Raw genomic sequence first — 21517 nt, forward strand, 5'->3', positions numbered from 1 at the left:
AAGAAGTTCTTGCAGAGGTCCTGCACTTTTTGAGTATAGTCAGGAAATATCTGGATGGGTGACCCTTCTTAGCTTGGGTGGCCATTGGACCAAACATGTTGAAGAATAGTATCTGTCTCTGTAATACACACACACACACACACACACACACATATATATATATATCCAAGAAAGAAGTGACTGGATCCTTTGGGATCCAGATTTTTGCCCTGGCTGGCTGTTGTTTTCTTGTGATCCTGCATCTTCCAGTATATATATATATATATATATATATATATATATATATATATACACCAAGTTTTCAGCTGATTGAGGGGTAACAACTGGCCCCCTCTTAGCAACGTTTCACCCAGTGACACGGCCACCTCCGATGTTTCACCGCTGGGGCTCTCAGTCTCTGACCCTGCAGGAGAAGGAGTCGCCAAATGTTGTTCCACTTCGGTGACTACCTCGGTTCTGTCTTTGGTAGCTTTTTCCTTTAAAGGGCCAATTATGTTGCATCTGTTGCAAGGCCTGCGACTTCTCTGTGTGTTCCATTCAGTGGAGGGCTCTGTCCTCCTGGAGGTTGTGATGCCGCTGCGCTCAATTATAGGCATCCTCAAGTGTTCCACAAAAACAGTAGTGTCCTCATGTATGATCCTTAGAGTGGCAGGGAAGCATACTTGATGACTTGTTCACGGAGGCACTCACAGTTAAGAAGGACGATCTGCGTTATTGCACCTCCACAGTAAAGTCAGGGAAAATGTTTACTTGGAAATTGTCAATCATCCATGGGCCCTTGGCTCGAGTCGCTTGCAGAATATGATCCCTATCTCTGTGATTAGGTGAGAGTGCCTATGAGGCACTATGTCTCAGCAGGGGTAGTTTTGTCGCAAAAAAAAAAATGGAAAAAAACTTGATGTAGATCACTGTTTTGCGACAGGTAACATGTAATTTCCTAATCTCTGTGAGTGCGAATAGCTGGGGGCCGAGGGAGAGCATATAATGACATTGAGATGGCTGGGGGTCATGGGCACACCCATTTACTGTTGCTATTATTAATATATAACCCCTAGCCCTACCCCACAACTAAATAGTGATACATATGTAGATAGGTACATAGCTTTGTTCTTTATTGCATCACAGTACTAATGGCTGCTAGCTCATTGGTGGACTGGCCTGGGAAGGGGGTTAATTGTTTATTTACTTTGGTTCTTGAGTTGTTTTTCGTTCTACTGTTATAGAGGATGTAATAGGAGGTAGGGTGTGGGGGGCAGGCAGTTGGAGGTAGAAGGATGCTTTGGGGCAATGGAATGAAAGTTAGTAACCCACTTAAGTAGTGAACTTGCGGGGATGCAAACACTAATCATGACCTAGAACATAAGAGGTTTGGCCAGCTATAGGAAAAGATACCATGTTTATCACTACCTGCGCAGACGAAAGATCCAGGTGGCGGTCCTCCAAGAAACCCACCTTACTGCCTTGCATTAGAGGCCATGCACAGGAGCTGGAGAGGGACACTGTTGGGGACCACATATTCCATATATGCTATAGGAGTCCTCATATGGGTGCCACTAGAATTGATTCAAAGGGGCGATACGTGGCACTGGAGGGGCTATTGGATGGCCGTTCACTATCCCTCATTTCGCTTTATGCACCCAACAACAACCAGGCACTTTTCTTACACTCCCTTACTCCAGCACTACTGCAGGATGCACAGGCTCCCAGCTACTGGGTTTAGGTCTTTAATTGTGTCCTGAACAAAGATCCAAACCATTCCCAGCCATCAGTACTGGGGGCACAATCCACTTCACTCATTCAACACTTATAACGATGGGCCTCTAACACCCAGGTCCTGGATGACTGGCACAGCTTGCACCTTCGAACCAGGGGGTACTCCTTCTATTTGGGTCTGCATGACCTATATTTTATTGTAGCTCTGACACACTCACTCGGGTTGCTAATGTGGAATACCTGGGGAGCACTTTATCAGTAGGCCTGGGCAGAGTTTGCGGAGTTGCGCTATGCAGAGCTCCAAAAACTCTGCAGCACTATGGTCACGCCATTCACGCTGATTTTAGTGAAAGGTGTTCGCCCCGCACTGAAAAATCTGAATGAATGGCTCTCTGTGCAAGAGGGTGCTACTTCTTTTCTGCTTCTCGAGTTGATTTTCTACTCGAGCAGGAGCTACCTCAACACGAACGGAAGGTTTCTCAACGCGAGTGGTCGCAACTATACTGTGACTGCTCCCGTTTAGAAATCTTGCCAGGAAGTGGTCTTGAGTAAGAGTTTTCTTGCTCGTGCTTACCAACTCACTGTTGACGATCGCGAGCGAGGAAAAAACTCTGCTCCACTACGCTGAGTTTTTCGGAACTCTGTGCTCTACGCGGAGTGAAAAAACTCCAGAAACTCCGTGAGCGGAGTTTACCATTCAGCCTTATTGATCAGATCATTGTCCCTTACAACTTCAGTTGCGCTGGGGATGAAGCCGTCCGTGTACACCGACCGGGTGCCTCCCTTCAGATGCTCTACACAATATAGCATTTTGCGCCAGCCTGTCAAACCTTATCACATCGTATTTTGGGGTCAACTATGGTACAACCACGAGCACTGGTATACAAAGGGAAGCGTTCAAGGTTGTACTCTGCAGCCACATGATCAAAGCGGTGTACGGGGTCAAATTGACTTTATACAGAAAACGCCACACTCTAGAATCAGACATCCAGAAATCCAAACAATTATTGCAGACGGATCAGGCAGCTGTCACTCCACTGGCACAGGCAAGACTTGCACACAGATCAACATTAGTGAGGCTAGGTTTACTAGACCACAGAGAATATTTAGCCAGGAGTCACGTAGAGGGTGACAAGGCAGGCAGGCTTTTGGCACAGATCCTTCACTTTGACTCACCCAGGACCCCAATTACCACAATCCGGGACTCTTCCTTAACTCTCAAGATGAAATAAACACTGCTTTCCGTTCTTATTACTCCAAATTATATTCCACTCTGCAGATGGTAGACCCAACATTGCTTACTTTCTTCCTGGATAACCTAACTGTCCTGCAAATACAGGCATCCCAGTGGGCAGATTTGGAGGCCTCCCTTATGGAGACTGAAATCACACAGCAAGATCCCAGGTTGGCCTGCGGCGTTCTGCTCTATTTTTCAATCTCATCTTGCACCACATATGCTGAAGGTCTACACTGCAGCTTACGCTGAGGGTATACCCCCCTCAACCCTTTGGGAGGCGGTGCTGGTAATGTTGCCCAAGCCAGATAGAGATTCGTTGCTTTTGGGGTTGTATTGTCCTCTCTCATTGCTAAACTCAGATTGCAAAATCCTTGGCAATGTGCTGGCCAACCAATTGATTCCCATAGTACAGCATGTGATACAACCAAATCAAAATGGGTTTATACCCGGTCAGAGTACATTCCTAAATCTGCGCCGCCTTTTCATATTCCTAGACTAGGCTGGAATGACGGATGCTCACCCCTGGAGTGCGTTGCTTGACTTTGAAAAGGCATTCAGCACCTTGGGGTGGGATTACTTGATGGAAGTCCTTCAAAGGTTTGGGGTAGGCCCCAGATGCCCCAAATGCATTACTGTACTTCTTGCCTAGGTGAAAACTGGTAAACAAAATTCTGACCCATCTAGCAGTGAACATGGCACTCGCCAAGATTGTCACCTACCCAAATTACTTTTGCATTGGCTATGGAACCACTTGCGTGTGCCCTACGGATGCAGGCCTCACGATGGGGACTGTATTGACAAAAAAAATGGCATGTAATAGGTATGTACGCAGATGACACCTTAGTATACCTTTGGGACGATAGCACGGTGATCCCACATCTTATGGCACTATTGCAACAATTTGGAGAAGCCTCAGGATTGAGGGTAAATTAGGACAAATCCAAGTTGTGCCTTCAAACGTCCCTTTCTGCAGAACAATGAAAAGTTCCCAAGCATGTTGCTCCCTTAGGACTGCGACTCGATTTCATACTTGGGGATCTGTGTCTGCCACTCATATAGCGACTTGGTGGACAGCAACCTGGGTAAGGCCCTTACAGATGTACGATCCTCCCTCTCAATCTGGACCTCCTTACCGCTTTCACCAATGGGATGCATTGCCATCTCTGAAAAGCTGCAAGTCCCCTGGTTGTTATATTTTGTTTCCGCTCTTCCTGTCTTATTACCCCAAAAGATATTCAGGGAACTGCAAACACTCTTCACTGCTCTGATCAGGGCCAAAGGCACGAGGCGAGTGGCTTTTGCCAAACTAAATGCCCTGCTGGAAGAAGGTGGCTTGGATGCTCCAAATTATGAATATTACTATGTAGCTGCACAATTACAATGGCCCACCTGCTTGTTGGTGAGATACAATATGTCTGAAGTAGGACGATGATTTGATGGGTTACATTCGGTAATGGAATGGCTGCTGGTTTCTGACGTGGCAGTCTCCAGAGGGAAAGGGAACTTACTTATGCAAATGGCTTGGGCATGCTGGAACACTTGCATAGTTCAGAAATACCCTAATCTCCTATATTCCCCAGAATTATCTCTCCAAGCGATGCAAGGTTGGATTGAATTGGACACCAGGTCAGATGCGACCACTTGGGAGGTAACCGATCTTCCAACATGGGGTGATAAATTTAACAACAAGATTCTCTGCACGTTTAAGAGTTTAGTGGATGATTGTGGCATACCTCCTGGTTCCTTTCTTATCTACACCTCAATTACGAGGCACTTATATAGGGTATGGCATAGAACACACGATGAACCAGAAACCTTGGTACTCCTACAGATGGTATTGGTATATCGAGGTGGCTCCCATGCTGGCACACATTTGAACAGCTCCATGTGCACAGACAGAGGGATGCCACTCCATTCTCTCCATGCTTACTGGGACTAAACGCTCAATATCACACTCACAGACAAACAATAGACACAGTGTTTTGGGGTACCAAGGCACATTTCCATGAATGGTAGACTCAGATATATACAATTCAGTTACCTCCATCACACATACCTTACCCCCAAGAGACTGGCACAAATTTACCTAGGGTCTCCTTATTCCTGCCCCTGCTGCCAAGACACCTTGGCAAACTTTGAACACGTGGTCTGTACATGTCCCAAGCTTGATTCCTAGTTGGATGAGATAACAGGAATTTTCTCTGAAGCCTTCGGCTCCCCACTCCATAAAAATTACCTGCACTGCCTACTAGGAGTTAATTCCCATTCTGCTGCACTTAAATCTATCAAATAAATGTATTGTCCTAGCGGTAGACTTGGCTAAATGCAGGATAGCCATGAGCAGGAAGTCAGCTGTTGCCCCTCTCATTAGACTATGCTATCCGATCTACACGCTGGCATAATTGCTGAACAAGAGGCATTGCGTAGTGCTGGAATAGGGCACCCAACCCTCTCTAGCCCTCCCAAACTGGCAGAGATTCTTGGAGGTGATGGAAACTAAATCTGATAACACCTCACCCTGAGAGGCAAGGTGGCGTGAGGCTCTTTGGATGGGCCACATCCCTTCTCCCCTCCCCGTATCTCTCTCCTATTAACAAACCCTGTACGTAGCCAATAATGGCACCTCAGGCATTACGCTCCTCTCCCCCTCCCGCCTACTGTCCCCTTGGATACATTAGTCACACACTCTTAGTAGTACAGTTTAAATTGTTAAATGTTATACCAGAGGTGTTTAACCACTTATGATTGTGAATGCAACCACAGTAGTTTTAATGCAGAAATGATATCAGAATGGATAGAGATTGTAATGTTTAACACCTGCACTGATGTACCACTGAAGAATGTACAAGTGTATACTAGTATGACCAATACTATGGGGGTCATTCCGACCCTGGCGGTCCATGACCGCCAGGGCCGGGGACTGCGGAAGCACCGCCAACAGGCTGGCGGTGCTTCCAGGGCCATTCTGACCGCGGCGGTAAAGCCGCGGTCAGAAAAGGGCAACTGGCGGTTTCCCGCCGGTTTACCCCTGGCCCAAGGAATCCGCCATGGCGGCGCTGCTTGCAGCACCGCCATGGGGATTCCGACCCCCTTCCCGCCATCCTGGTCCTGGCGGTAAATACCGCCAGGAACAGGATGGCGGGAACGGGTGTCGTGGGGCCCCTGGGGGCCCCTGCACTGCCCATGCCACAGGCATGGGCAGTGCAGGGGCCCCCTAACAGGGCCCCATAAAGATTTTCAGTGTCTGCTGTGCAGACACTGAAAATCGCGACGGGTGCCACTGCACCCGTCGCACCCCTTCAACTCCGCCGGCTCCATTCGGAGCCGGCTTCATTGTTGAAGGGGCTTTGCCGCTGGGCCGGCGGGCGGCCTTCTGGTGGTCGCCCGCCGGCCCAGCGGGAAAGTCAGAATGACCGCGGTACGGTCTTTTGGCGGTTCCCGCCAGGCGGGCGGCTTCTGCCGCCCACCGGGGTCAGAATGACCCCCTATATTTGTTATTGAACTTGCTGTTGCTCATCACACTGATAAAGCAGTATTTCAAAACAAAAAAGTGTGCATATGCGTGAATATGAGATTACCCAATGTTGCCATCAAGATGGAGTGCCACTTGACCCCCACCATAGATGAACTGATAGGAGAATTGAGTGGAGCGAGGTGGTTTTCAAAAGTAGATCTGCATCCAGGATACCATCAATTGGTCCTTGCGAAGGGGTCCTGGCACATAACGACCTTCTGCATGCATTTAGGACTGAAACATTACCGGCGACTATCTTCAGTATCTTCAGCACAGCAGAGGTGTTCCAGAACACCATAAGGGAACTCCTAACCAACCTCGCAGAGTTGCAAATGTCAGTGATAACATTCTCAAACATGCCAAGTCAATACCTGAACACAATGCCTGACTATGGAAAGTTCTACAAAAGATACAGGACTATGGACTTACTCTACATTACAGCAAGTGTGAGTTCCTTAAGCAGAAGATCAACTTACTTTTATATACCTTTTTAGGTGAAGGAGTGGCTCCAGATCCTGACAAGGTATGAGACATCAAAGAGGTGCCCCCTCATCTACCATGTCGGAAGTCTGCAGCTTTCTAGACATGGTAAAACTACTGTGGTAGATTTATCAAGGACTGAACAAACTTAACGCAGCCCCTTTGTGATCCCACCGAGGAAGCAACCTCCTCGCCATGGAGCAAAGAGCAAGAACAGGTAGTCCAAGCCACGAAGGATGCCCTTTCAGCAGACACCACTCTCATATATTGATCGCCATAAGGAAACCACCATAACAGTCAATGCTGGACCAAGAGGCCTAGGGGCAATGCTTATGCATAAGCCAAAAGAAGGAGAATGGACCCCAGTGTCATTTGCAAGCCGGTCCCTCACAGCAATGGCACAGCTCTACTCGCATATCAAAAAAGAAACAATGGCAATATATTGGTGGTATAGAAACTTTCACTTATATGTCTACGGAAATCCATTCACAGTCACCACTGACCACAAACCCCTCATCCCCCTTTTTAGAGGGACAGCCTTCAAACCACCTCCATGAATCAAAAAGTGGATGGTCCAGCTCCAAGAACACAATTGTCAGGTTGAGTACCGCCCAGGATCGCTCGATTCTGCTGACTACCTGTCAAGGCATCCCGAGCTGCCACACTGAAGGAGGAAGAAGCTGATGAAACAAAAGAATATTTGAAATATGTATCAGATAGATCTTGCCCCTTGCCTATCTCCATTTAGGCCATCCATCAGGCCACACTGCCCAAGATGAATGCCTTCAGAGAGCACTCAAGGTAGTCTGAAGTAAGAAGTGGCAGTGGTTCAAACACCACTGTGCTCAATGGACACTGGAGGCCCAGCATATTCTTGAGAGCCTCTACCATGTCTGCCATGTACTTGTTGCAGACCCGGATGGTTGCCTCCTCCGAAGACCTTGTTTAGTCATCTCTGCCAGCCTCATTGATCAAGTGGTTTGGCTGGCCCATGCAGACATCAGAAAATTGTCAAAATGAGGAGCACTTAAAGACCAAGGTTTGGATCCCCTTGATGGACGAGCAGGTGGAAATGACGGTGAGAGTGTGCCCATGTTGCCAAACCACCAGATGACCAGACCCTGTGCTGACCGAGAGAGGGCCAGAGCAGCCATCAATTTTAGACTTCAGGAGCCTTCCAGATGGACGAATTGCCATGGTATTAATTGATGATTATTCCAAGTATCCTGAAGTGAAGATCATAAATTCTCAATGTGTGCAAGTAGTGCTGCCAAAGTTAGAAAAAGTGAAGCCCAGGCACGGACTCCTTCAATAGCTGAGGATGGCGATGGTCTTCCCTTTCAAGGACAGGAGATAGCCAAATACCTTACGTTTCTCATCATTACTCACAGGAAAATCACCCCAGTTGCCCTCAAGCCAATGAGGAGGTGGAGCTCTTCATGAGGACTCTAAACAAGTTCATCTGAATAGCTCAAGCCACCCAGCAAGCCTTTGAGTGGGCCATCTACTCGTTCCTATAGGAGTACCACCAAACCCCACATTGCACCACAGGGCAAGCACCCAGGCATCTCTCTAGGGGCTGAGTGGTCCACGACCCCATCCCTCACCATCCTGGGTGATGTATGGATCAAACTGATAATCAACAAGTCTTTGAGAAGTGATGTACCTGCGGCTGTGACAACAAGCGCTGTAATACCCAGGTGACTTAGCTCCGAGTGGGGGACCTAGTGCTTATCAAAGACTGATCCCCAGGAAACAAGTTTAGACCGCCATTTTGATGACATCCCTGGCCATTGTTAACATTAATGTCACCAAAGTAACAGCCCATAGGGATGAGGTAGAAATCACTAGAAATGTATCGTATTTCAAGTGGTTCCATGTCCCGGCCACTCCAGATCAAGACACTGACCAAGCTGACACCCACCAGGAGAATTTGGATGCTGTGACAAGAGAGGAGGCTCAGTCTCCAGCAGACCCTATGGGTGCGAGTGGTAACTCATTTAGTCCAGGCCATCCTGGGGTTCCAACTGGAAGCCCAGAGCAAGCCCCAATGCTGGACAGGGCCAATTGCACCAGGTATAGACTGCTCAGCAACCTGGTGCCCTCAACCCGGTTGAGAGATCAGGTGGTGTAAAGCCGGACACCCCTACATCAGGTAAATCTGCTGTATCATATATATTTGTCTAGTTGGTGTTTCACCTGCTGCTGTGTGTATTGACAGATCAATATCGTTGATCACCTGCTCTATAGGGTGACTCATGACGAAAGTGGTTTTGTTTTACTATAATGCTATTTAGTTTTGCTTAAAATAAAGGAGGAATGCTATGTTGTGCCAGTGACATAACTGGTCTTGGGACATTTGGACTCCGGGCTTAACGAGTTGGGGGGGGACTGAAAGGTAGTTCAGAGTGTGGGCCTTATTGGTGTGGTCCCATGGTCATGTGGTGTAAATCAGTAATTGTTAGGATAGGCAGATGGGTTCGGGAGACCACCTGTACCAGCGTATGACTACTACATCCCTGTCTCTGTATCATTTATTGTAGGCCCCTAAGCCTTAGAACATTACCATGACCCAGGCCCCACTACACCGTTAGCACTCTCAGCTTTCCAGAATGGTCAACATAACAGTTGGCAATCCAGGAAATTCATAAGGAGAGCTGAGCAAAAGCCTGTCCAAGGGTCTGGTCTGCCTTGGCTCTGGAAGCCAAAAGAAGACTTGTGCCATTACGCAGTTTTGCCATATAAATGATACAACAAATATCCTTTAAAAACTTGATAAGGACTTTCAGTCTAAAAATAGGTAATTTCTTAAAACCCTGTGTTTCACTTCCAAGCATTAGATTATATCGCTGCATTCACATCTGTTAAATGTAAAATTTTAAACAGGAACCTTTACCATCTCAACTAGTGAAATAAGAGACATCAGTTTGTCACCTGCACTTTATATATGGCCAATACTGTTGGATGCATAGCAACTCTGTTGCCTATTAAACAATATGCTGAACCAAATTTCTTTAAGATGTCTCAGATTTGATGGGCAATTAAATTGAAGCACAGTCAAGAGAAGTGATTTGTGTAGGATCACACAATTTGGTCAAGCAGGTAGGCTGGGATTTGAGCCCAGTTTTCCCTGGTTACAAATTTCGCTATTCAGTCAATGGATAGAAAGATCATCTGCCCCATTACTACCAAGGGAGAATGCTTTGTGCTCAATTACTTCTTGACCTAAATTTGAAAATGTTTTTTTATTCAATCTGCCTCAACATCTTTATAAAATGTCAAAATGTATTTCTTAAACAACATTAAGCATAAGAGAAGGTAGACATTTTTTATGTTAATATAACCACTGTTAGAAATGTGGTCTCTAGTTGTCCAAGTAGGACCACAATCCTATTCAGGGTAAGTCACACACAATCCAAATTATCCTGTGCTCACCCTCTGGTAGCTTGGCACTGAGCAGACAGACTTAACTTAGAAGGGAATGTGTAAAGTATTTGTGCAATAAATGATACAGGAACACAGTGAAAACATCTAAAAAATACACCACACAGGTTTAGAAAAATAGATGATATGTATCTGAATAAAATAAGGTCAAAACGGTAAAGATTCAATAAGCACAAGTTGAAATATCACTTTTGCAAGATTAAAAAGAGTTTCAAATCTTAGAAATCAGAAGTTGTCTCATGATTACACAAAGTACCTGGTTTGCATAAAAAATAACACACATGGAGACCACAGAGGAGGAGTGCATTGAAAAATATGGTGTGCATTGGATTTTCCGACGTGGCACAGACAATGCATTGTTTCTTTCCACTCTGAAAAGGGCTTGCGTCATTTTTTGGCGCACAGTCTTGGTTCCTCAATGCGATGGCGGGATCTTTTATATACTATGGGACGATGCAGGAAAATCCTGGGCGTGCTGGATGAAGTCAAAGGCGTTGCATCGATCCAGTAGGGTGATGCATCAAATTTTCTGTCACACTGCAGGTGCTGCCGATTTTCCATTCGGGGGATCAGCTGCGTTGTTTCGGTTTGGCTGTGCATCGTTCCGGTAGGGCTGTGTGTCTAATTTTCTGCCGCAAGGCAGGTGCTGAATCAAATCTTCACTCTGGAAGTTGGGCTGCGTCGTTCCGGTTTGGCTGTGCGTCGATTTCTCGGTCACAAGACAGCTGTGCATCGTTCCTGGCAGACTGGGCGTCAGTTTCTAGCACACAAGCTTTTTGGTCCTGTGACTTCAGAAAACTTGAGGCAAGCTCAATCCAAGCCCTTGGAGAGCACTTCTCAGAAAAGTCAGAGGGCAGCAGGGCAGCAGGGCGGCAGCAGGTCAGCAGCAGGGCAACAGTGGGGCAGCAGTCCTTCTCAGCAAAGCAGTCCAGATGAGTCCTTTGGGCAGCCAGGCAGTTCCTCTTGACAGGTTGCAGGTTCAGGTCCCGAGGTGTCTGAGTTATGGGGTCAGAGACCGAGTTTATATACCCAAAAATGCCTTTGAAAAGGGGGAGACATCAAAGAGTGGTTTTGAAGTGCACAAGTTCTTCTTTCAGTACAGGTCTGTCTGCCAGGGTCCCAGTAGGGGGTTTAGCAGTCCATTGTGTGAGGGCAGGCCACTAGCCTTTGAAATTTAAGTGTCAGGCCCTCCACCTTTCCAGCCCAGGAAGACCCATTCAGTGTGCAGATGGGTGCAGGTGTGACTGAGGGTGCTGTGTTTGTGGTTGTCTGGGTGAAATGCACAAGGAAGCTATTAACCAGCCAAACCCAGACGTTGATTGAAGACAGGCTGTAAGGGACAGATGGATTTTAAGTGCAGAGAAATGCTCACTTTATAAAAGTAGCATTTCTAAAATACTACTATACTAATACTGCTATACTACTATACTATACTATACTATACTCACCAATAAGCAGGATTTTCCATTACCATTCTGGCAATAGTAAATATGACCTGGTTACCCCTTTCGGTCAGAATCTACCACTCAAACAGTATATGAGGGTAATCCTAATGCTATCCTTTAAAAGGAGCATGCCTCACAGTAGTAGAAAACAAAGTTAGGAGTTTTCCACTCCCAGGATATATAAAACATACATGTACATGTCCTGTCTGTTACCTAGATAGCACACTGCCCTATGGGTTATCCAGGGCCTACCTTAGGGGTGACTTATATGTAGAAATGGTGGAGTTTAGGGCTTGGCAAGTACTTCTAAATGCCAAGTCAAAGTGGCAGTGAAGCTGCACACACAGGCCATGCAATGGCAGGCCTGAGACATGGTAAAGAGACTACTTATGTGGGTGGCACAACCAGTGCTGCAGGCTCACTAGTAGCATTCAATTTACAGGCCCTGGGCACATGTAGTGCACCTTACTAGGGACTTGCAAGTAAATCAAACATGTCAAATGGGAATGAACCAATGTTACTATGTTTAAAGGAGAGAGCATATGCACTTTAGCACTGGTTGGCAGTGGTAAAGTGTGCAGAGTGCTGAAACCAACAAAGACAGTGTCAGAAAAGTGGAAGGAGGCGGGCAAAACGTTGGGAGGTGACCACCCTAAGGCTGTCAGGTCTAATAGCTAAACAAAATGAAGATGTAGACTTGTAAACAGGTTAAAACAAAAGGCAGAATATAGTGGTTTTGAAAATGCCTCTCTCTCATTGCTAAAGAGTTATCAAATCTGTGATGTTGAGTTTCCTTTAGAAACCACAAACATCTCAGGTTTTCGGCATTTGGAAGTTTCCTTCATATTTAGTCCGTTTTATACATTTTGCTCACATTCTTTATCTCTTATGTACCTTCCAGGCAGAACGCAGGTGTGCAAAAGCATCAGAAAGGAAATAGCAATGGCAATGACAGCAATGCTTAGTTTATATAAAAAAGGAAAAGAAAAGTGTTGGTTCCCAAAATATTCCATACGAGGCAAAAGAAGGAGGAGTTCAGGCCAAGCACAGTGATCAAACCCCCTACTGGGACACTGGCGGCAGACAGACCTGTACCGAACATTGTGCACTTCAAAACCACTCTTTGAAGTCTCCCCCACTTCAAAGGCACTTTCTTGTATATAAACTGGCCCCACAAACTCAGACATTTCCTGGGACAGAAACTCTGAACCAAATCCTGCAACCTGCCAAGAGGTGCTGCCTGGACTCACCTGGTCTCACCTGGACTGCTTTGCTTTGAAAGACTGCTGCCTTGCTGTTGCCCTGCTGCCTTGCTGGCCTCTGGCTCTGCTGAGAAGTGCTCTCCAAGGGCTTGGATTGAGCGTGCCTCCTGCTCCTGAAGTCTCAGGGTCAAAAAGACTTCTCTTCTTCAAGGAAACTCCTTGTGTGGCAAAAAAATCAATGCACAGCCTGCCGAAAATGACGCACAGCCTGCCCAGCGGTAAAAGAATCACCCCATCACCGAACTGGAACAACGCAGCCCGGCTCCCCGAGTGGAGATCGATGCAGCACCTGCGTTGCAACCGGAACTTTGACGCACAGCCACACCAGATCGACGCATCGCGAGCCGGAATGATACAGTCTGACTTTCTGCATGAGGAATTGACGCAGAGCCTGCCGTGTGACAGAAAATCCAATGCATCACCATACCAGATCAACGCAGACCCTGTGACTTCATCCCACACACCCAGGATTTCCACGCATCGTCCCTAGATGCCAAAAGACCCCACATCGCAGGGAGGATCCAAGACTTCACGCCGGAAATTGACGCAAAGCCCTTGAGTGTGGGAAGAATCAATGCATCATCTGTGTGCGTCAGGAAATCCGACACACACCTTCCTTTTTCCACGCATCTCCTCCTCTGCGGTCTTCTTGTGTGTAATTTTGACGAATACCAGGTACTTTGTGCATACAAGGGACATTTGTTGATTTCTGAAGACTTAAAACCCTTCTTATTGTTGCAAAAGTGATATTTCAACTTGTGCTCATCAAATCTTGATTGTTTTGACCTTAATTTACTCAGATAAATATCTTATATTTTTCTAAATCTGTGCAGTGTATTTGTGTGGTGTTTTCACAGGGTTATTGCATGATTTATTGTACAAATACTTTACACATTGCCTTCTACGTTAAGCCTGACTGCTCAGTGCCAAGCTACCAGAGGGTGGGCACAGGTGAATTCAGATTGTGTGTGACTTACCCTGGCTAGGATTGTGGCCCCTATTTGGCAAGGGTCTGCCATCTAGAGTCCCCATTTCTATCTGTAGTTCGCTCTTGTTATAGTGACAACAATGGTACATTGCAACTATTCAGACATTTTGTTTATTTTATTTTTCAGCTGGTGTCTCTTTTTCCTCGAAAGATACCAGACAAAGCAAGTGAATTAAAGATCAGATAAATTGAATATGGGTGGAAGACTTTTGCACACACTATTGGAACAGTGTCCAATTAATAAAAAAAAATATAATAATCAGATCTAAACTCCGTGGGCCAAATCACAAAAATACATTTAGAGCAAAGTGTGGTACAAATGCGTTTGGTACAATTTGCATTAAAAGATGAAGATATCTTCTACAATTTCTTTAAGCCAAGGAACTATAACATGTAAATCTGCAACCCCATTTCATCCAGTGAAAGTCTCCCTATTGATCAAAATTTTTCCAGAATGATAAGCAAAGATTATTACCTACTGTCCAACATGATGCTGTTTGTGATTCTGAGTTGTGCCACTTCTCTGTTTTTTTAGATTTGTTGCATAGAGAAGAGGAAACCAAGGAGCAGAGAGGGACGACAGTAGGCTGTGTGCACCCATGGAGATAAACATATTGGAAGAACTTTTGTAACTGGGCAAGGAATTAAATAGTCTTGAGACACTTTGTGAATGTAATGGCTTGCAGTAAACAACTGGAATGGGAGGGACTCCGGCAGATCACATGCAATAAATAATCTGGTACACTGCTGCTTCAGCTCTATATTGTTTGCCAAAACAATAATCTTAACAGAAAGATTGTAGCCTGTACCTTGTAGCATTTCCCTCCTCCCTCAAGTTATCTACAAGAGGCACATGTCCTAAAATAACACAAAAAATATCATTCCACTAGAGAGGATGAAACAACCACCTTTTAAAAACGGGTCTTTCGAAATCACAATGTGATAAAATACTGCTGAGATGGTGCCACGATTCTCTGATGGGAACAGTGCACATTCCTCACTGTAAGTACACCTTAGAATCTTAGAGGGGAGTTTCCTCAGGAAATATTGATCCACTCAAAGCTACTTATATGGATTAAAGGCTGCCATCCACCAGTTTTTGTACATTTAATTCAACAGCTGTAACAGTAGTTCCTTTCAATGCATAGAGATGACAGCTGGGTTGGCTGTCATCTTTAAATTTGACAGCACAGACATGGGGGGTCATTCCGACCCCGGCGGTCAAGGACCGCCGGGGCCGGGGATGCGGGAGCACCGCCAACAGGCTGGCGGTGCCCCGCAGGGCATTCTGACCGCGGCGGTTTGGCCGCGGTCAGACCAGGAAAACCGGCGGTCTCCCGCCGGTTTTCCACTGCCCTGGGAATCCCCCATGGCGGCGCAGCTTGCTGCGCCGCCATGGGGGATTCCGACCCCCTCACCGCCATCCTGTTCCTGGCGGCTCCGACCGCCAGGAACAGGATGGCGGGGAGTGGTGTTGTGGGGCCCCCGTAAGAGGGCCCCACTTTGTATTTCAGTGTCTGCTTTGCAGACACTGAAATACGCGACGGGTGCCACTGCACCCGTCGCACATACCCACTCCGCCGGCTCCATTCGGAGCCGGCTTCCTCGTGGGGAGGGGTTTCCCGCTGGGCTGGCGGGCGGCCTTCTGGCGGTCGCCCGCCAGCCCAGCGGGAAAGCCAGAATGGCCTCCGTGGTCTTTCGACCGCGGAGCGGCCATATGGCGGCTCCCTCCAGGCGGGCGGCTCCCGCCGCCCGCGGGGGTCAGAATGACCCCCATAATGTCATCTGCCACCCTGAAGGATGGAGTACCATTCATCAAACCCTAAATCATGTCCTTTATTCAACAAGTTGTTCTCTAGTGTACAGCGTGACAAAAGAAGACGGAGATTGCTCATAGGTGACAACTACCGCCAGTTAGCAAATGCAACACTCTGATGGGAATATGTTAGGGTAAAATCGTCCTCACCATAGAAATAAATTGAAACCTCAAAGGCATTCAAATCTCTGCCCATCAAGGATTGCCTTCCATATAATAAGAAGGTTTTGTCATATTTCAGTCACATACAAGGGACACGTACACAGTAGGCACCAACACACAGTCCAGAGAGCTGCAAAAACAGTAGTAGCTACCCTTTTCCTTGGTCATGTCACAGTTTTCATATTGAATGACCAAAAATTGGGTGAACAAGATCACAAGGCCACTGGGAGAGGAGGGGTGCTAGGTTTGTGTGTCACCATGTATTTATACAGTCTGTGAGAGAAAGAGGGATACATATGTCTAAGAGCAGAAAAATGAGCAATATTATGTTAACTATAGTATCTTGTACCTCAAGGAGAAAAAATACAGTTCTGAAAAGAGAGATTGACAAGAGCCGATTCCAACAAATAAATGTAAGACTGCAAACAAAGGGCCTGATTTAGAACTCAGTGGATGATTTACACCGTCACAACGGTGATGGATAGCCTGTCTGCCAAAATCTAAATCCAATGATACCCAGTGGGATTTAGATTTTGGCAGACAGGATATCCATCACTGTTGTGATGGCGTAACCCATCTGCTGAGTTCTAAATCAGGCCCAAAGTCTTCTCTCTTAGGCCCCACAATATGTACTTGGATCACTGAAACTGTCAGGCTTAATACTAATCTTCTATCTTTTAGGTAAAACCTTATGGTTCACTTGTTCAAAGTCCACCGGACTAGCATCCTCCTCACTGCACAATCCCTTACTAAAAACCTTATCTCCTGATCCCCAACACCCTCTTGCTCAAACTCTGTTGGCTATCTTCATCTCATGCAACTCAAATGTACAGTTTTACCTATTAGCTAATACTGTTTGTCTCTTGTTAATTACAATATATTATGTTGGTTGTATGTCAAACACTCTGTTGCTGATGTGGGTAGGTCTATGGTCCATAATATAGTAATAATAATAAATAACAAGGGTTGGGACTAAAAAGTCCTCTGCATGGTAAAAGATATGTACTCATGCCCTGGGTGCCCAACTGTACTGTTGTGTGGATCCCTAATGCTGATTTTTTGTTGTCATAGGCAAACACAGATCAAGCATATGTGCCATGTCATAGGCCTGTCTCATGGCTTGTGGTCTTGTTGAACTGAGTGGGGCACCCAAAGTGCTTCCCATAGAGTGGTGAAAGGCTACCGCCTTCACAGGAGTTAAGTGGCATGAGCCCTCGTGGTGGCAGCACTGTGTAGTGATCAGTCGGAGTGAACATGTCCTGATGTAAGGCCTTTATGGTCTGACTTCATCTTATATACACCCTGACTCCATCTTATATAATGGAGAGTGCCATTTTCTAATTCTTAGACAATGAAAGTCACCATCTTTCCTAACTTATGCAGAATTTTGTGATGTCTGCCATTTGATGCAGATGTGATCTGACCTTATCCTTCTAAGAACCATGAAAGCGTCAAGTCATTCGCCTAATGAAGTAGATATATCATCAAATGCAATATTCTTCTGGGTCAAATGTCAACTTTTCACCATGTCAAGGTTAACTAACAACAAAAGCAGACATTTAGGGCCTCATTTCATGTTTGGCGGATGGGAAATCCTGTCTGCCAAACTCCTGAATCATTGGCCACTGCCTACGCGTCGACCTCCCCATCGGAGTCATTATGAGTTTCTGCTATGTCAGCGGGCAGAAACCTGAGTTTCCACTCACCAGCCTAGCAGGAAACAGGCTACAGCATTGTCTTTGGCTTGTAATTGAGCCGGCGGCAATGATGTAGCCAGCAGGGCGTACCAGCACCCTTGCAATGTTCACTTTCGGCAAAGCAGACAGTGAACATAGAGATGGTGCTGGGCAGGGGGGCTCCCTGCAACTGCTTTCCGCCAGCATTTTCATGCCAGTCTTACGGCCATGAAAAAGCTGGTGGAGAACAAGATTGTTATCTGCATGGAAACGCTGCTTGCAGCACTGCCCTGGCGGATGAAAATCTCTGCCACCGCCAGGCCACTGGGATCCATGATCCTGGCGGAGCTGGCGGTTCCCTGGCAGTCTAACTGCCAGGGTTGTAATGTGGCAGTCACACCGCTGCATCAGCGGCGATCCTGACCGCCACTGAAAACACTTGCAATTACCCCCATAGTCTAGAGTAGTCTAAAGTTACATCATTTTACCTTACATGTTCATATGGAAACGTCTGGAACGCACACCTTGATGCACATAATCTATGTCAGACATTCCTAAACTTATGTCAGAAATTCTAATTTCTGATAAGATTTAATATATGAAAGCTGCCACTTGACCACTTGTCACAAGAGGTCCTTCACCCAAATTGTCTCACTAGATTCTGCAGAGGCAGCCTCACCTATTGCCAGCATATTTTGCAGATGCTAGATCTCACCTGAAACTGATAAAGCTGACTACCAGAGGAAGACTGCAGCAAGTGTTTGCCCTTCGTGGGGAAGACTGTCTTCACACCTCTGCTGATCAGGACAGGCTTTGCTGTCAACATGGTATGCAGTGCTTCTCTTCTCCATAAGAAACCCTTGACTGCAAGTTGCTCTGCCTTCCATGCTCTCTTAGTGTAGCACATAGCAGTAGACGTTAGGGTGTTAGGCTCTAGATTACATTTTAACCATGTTAGAAATGTTCATTTTATCCCTGTTATTTATAACATGTCTTCTTGCTGTTTTTATAATATTCTGTGTAGTTGTTTTAGATGTACTGAGAACCAGGTTGTTCCTGTAGTAATTAATACTTTTCTTTAAAAGTGTTAATTCTTCCTAGTGCAGTGAGTGTGTGATACTGTGACTAACAACAAATATTTGTTACTGTTACCTTGGTGCCCCTGAACCTTTCATTGGAATTGTTTGTAACCCATTAGCCGTACTGCTATTTCAAAAATACATTGAGCAGTGTTCTGTGGGGCTACAATAACTTGCCTTTCACACTCACCATTGGTGCATTGAACAAAGTTCACCGGTGTCACCTGTCGGTGGGAAAGCACACCTTGCAGAACTGTGCCAAATATGTAGTTTACGCAACAATCCTTTTTACCCTGTGTCACTGGAGTCAGACTACAGGTTCACTCACCTTTATTACGTTCTGCTGCTGAGTGTTTAACGCATCCTTAGCTTACATCAGTTGGCTATAGAGTGCTGTGCAGCGCAGGACTGGTGACTCTCCACTGGATGATTGTGTGCCTGAAAAGAGTACAGTACAGGAATAGAGAAGTGGTACGGCACAAGGATAGAGGAGTGCTGTGCAGTGCATGCATGGGTTTTGCATGTACTAAATATATGTATGCATGCAAGCAATATACTACATGAGAGCTGTAGTGCTGTGCAGTGGTTACACAATGAAAGCATGCATGGGGTATATCTGTGTGTGCCAAAAATACCATACAAGAAGTATGAAGTGTTGATCAGTGTGCGATGGTGAGTTTGTATGCTGGCAATGTGTGTGTTTGCAAACAGCACACCATAGCACAATACAGTACTGAACAGTGCACTTAGGGTGATTGTGTGTGCTGGATGTATGTGTGCACGGGGCTGTACAATACATAGATTGTCACAGTACTAGACAGTATTTTGACTGTGTATGTACACTGAATGCAAGTGTGCCTGCAATAGTACATAACATTTAGGACCTTGAGTTCTGTTTTGGGTAGCCCCATCCTTCCTGTTGAAGACATGAGGAATAAGGGAATCTCCCTGACAGAGTACTGTATTTCTGCATTCCTGTGAGCTGAGTAGGACACCTTGGAGCAAGGGAGAGAGAGAGGGAGACTCCCCTGTAGTCTACAAAAGGATGCTTTTTGATTCAGTGATAGATAACAAGGAAAGGGCCTGAACACATCTCTGGAAGGAGATGGGGCTGATAAGGGAATCATAAAAAGTAGGGCTGGGAGTCTGGGATTAACGTTTGATGCACACATCACTGTGGCTGACATCCAGGTGTGAGCTTTAGTCAATCCCTTGGCCTGTGTTGTGGGACTAGCAGCTGCTATGGAAGATGTGCTGTGTATAAAAAAACAGTGCTTTCGTTACTTTAAAAATATCTTGCCTCAGGACCTTTAAAGCTAGGTGGGGCGCAAAAGAGTGTCGTTCTAAAAAGTGGGTTGTGGTTCAAATAATGCTCAAGAACAAGGTGGTTGCCTCTATTAACTCGCGGCCACATAGACACCAGTGCAGAGAGATGCATGTACTGAAACAGGAGACCCACACATGTGCTCAGTTTACACACCATACCAGAACAGACATGCATAGGCCGCTGCGACTAGGAAAGAAGCAAACCATTTCAAAGGAACAAGTACAGTAGATCACGACCACAAATAAGCACACAGATTATTAGGGCGGACTTCATTATGACATACATAATCTATGGATAATGAGTCCGGGAAATCATTGACATTGAGGCAGGGAACTCAGGACATTAAGGCCCTGATTACGACTTGCAGACTACCGGCGGTTGCAAAGTCCATACCCATAATTACCGGTACCGAGCCAGTACTGTGCAGCTATGAAATAAATCCACTAAAATGGCGAGTAACTACGTTGACCCAGTTTTTCCAGACAAAAGTGTGTAGGGAGTTCCTAATTCCTTGGGGTTTGATGCTTCCATTTCACATGTGCTCAGAGCAGATGTTAAGTGAGTTGTCCGTGTGGGGGAATTCAGGGTGAGTGGAGTAGAGACGTGTCCAGGTGCACCTCATGCACTGGTGCGGCATGGAAGAGCAATCCATGCTCCCCCAAGCTATTGAAAGGGGTCAGGTGGGGCAGGGTTGTGCTTGTACCAGCATCCGTGCCTGGTGCCCATGGCATGACAGGGGTACTAATAAAAGAAACACACTACATCAGAACAAAAAGACTACCACATGATGGCTTTGGAACTCTGTTATTAAGACTGAGAGAGACATTTGTAGCCCAAAGACACACTTTCACCGAGGCAAGAAAATCTGTACACTGGACCAAGTGATACACATGTGCTGGGAACGTGAATACACTGATTTTGGGACACAGATCACATATATTATAAGACAAGGTTATGGTGGGGCTACTGTGCAGGACCAAAGATACAACTACACCGTTGGATACCAGTCCAGCCCGAGGCACCCTAATGCCTGGCTCACCGGCTGGGGTGGACCCCTTCCTCTCACAAAAAGCTGACCCTGTCATAATGGTGGTAATTCTTTGAATATTGCGTGTGTCCATGGCTTGATAGTATCCACCTCTGGTATTATAATGTTGGCCCTGGCATAATAGTGATACTTCTTGGCACAGTGTACGAATTAAAGGCATCATGGTACCCACCCCGGCTTAGTAATGACCCTGGTAAAACAGTGGTAAATGATGATCTATTGTGGGTATATATACAATGAAGTACCTAGCTGAGGTGTAATGGTTGGTGAAAATCCTTAGAATACAACGCCATTATGTCCTTAGCATGTGATGATTATATTTGGGC

Source organism: Pleurodeles waltl, chromosome 1_1 (genome assembly GCF_031143425.1).
Source record: "Pleurodeles waltl isolate 20211129_DDA chromosome 1_1, aPleWal1.hap1.20221129, whole genome shotgun sequence".
Lineage (NCBI taxonomy): Eukaryota > Metazoa > Chordata > Amphibia > Caudata > Salamandridae > Pleurodeles > Pleurodeles waltl.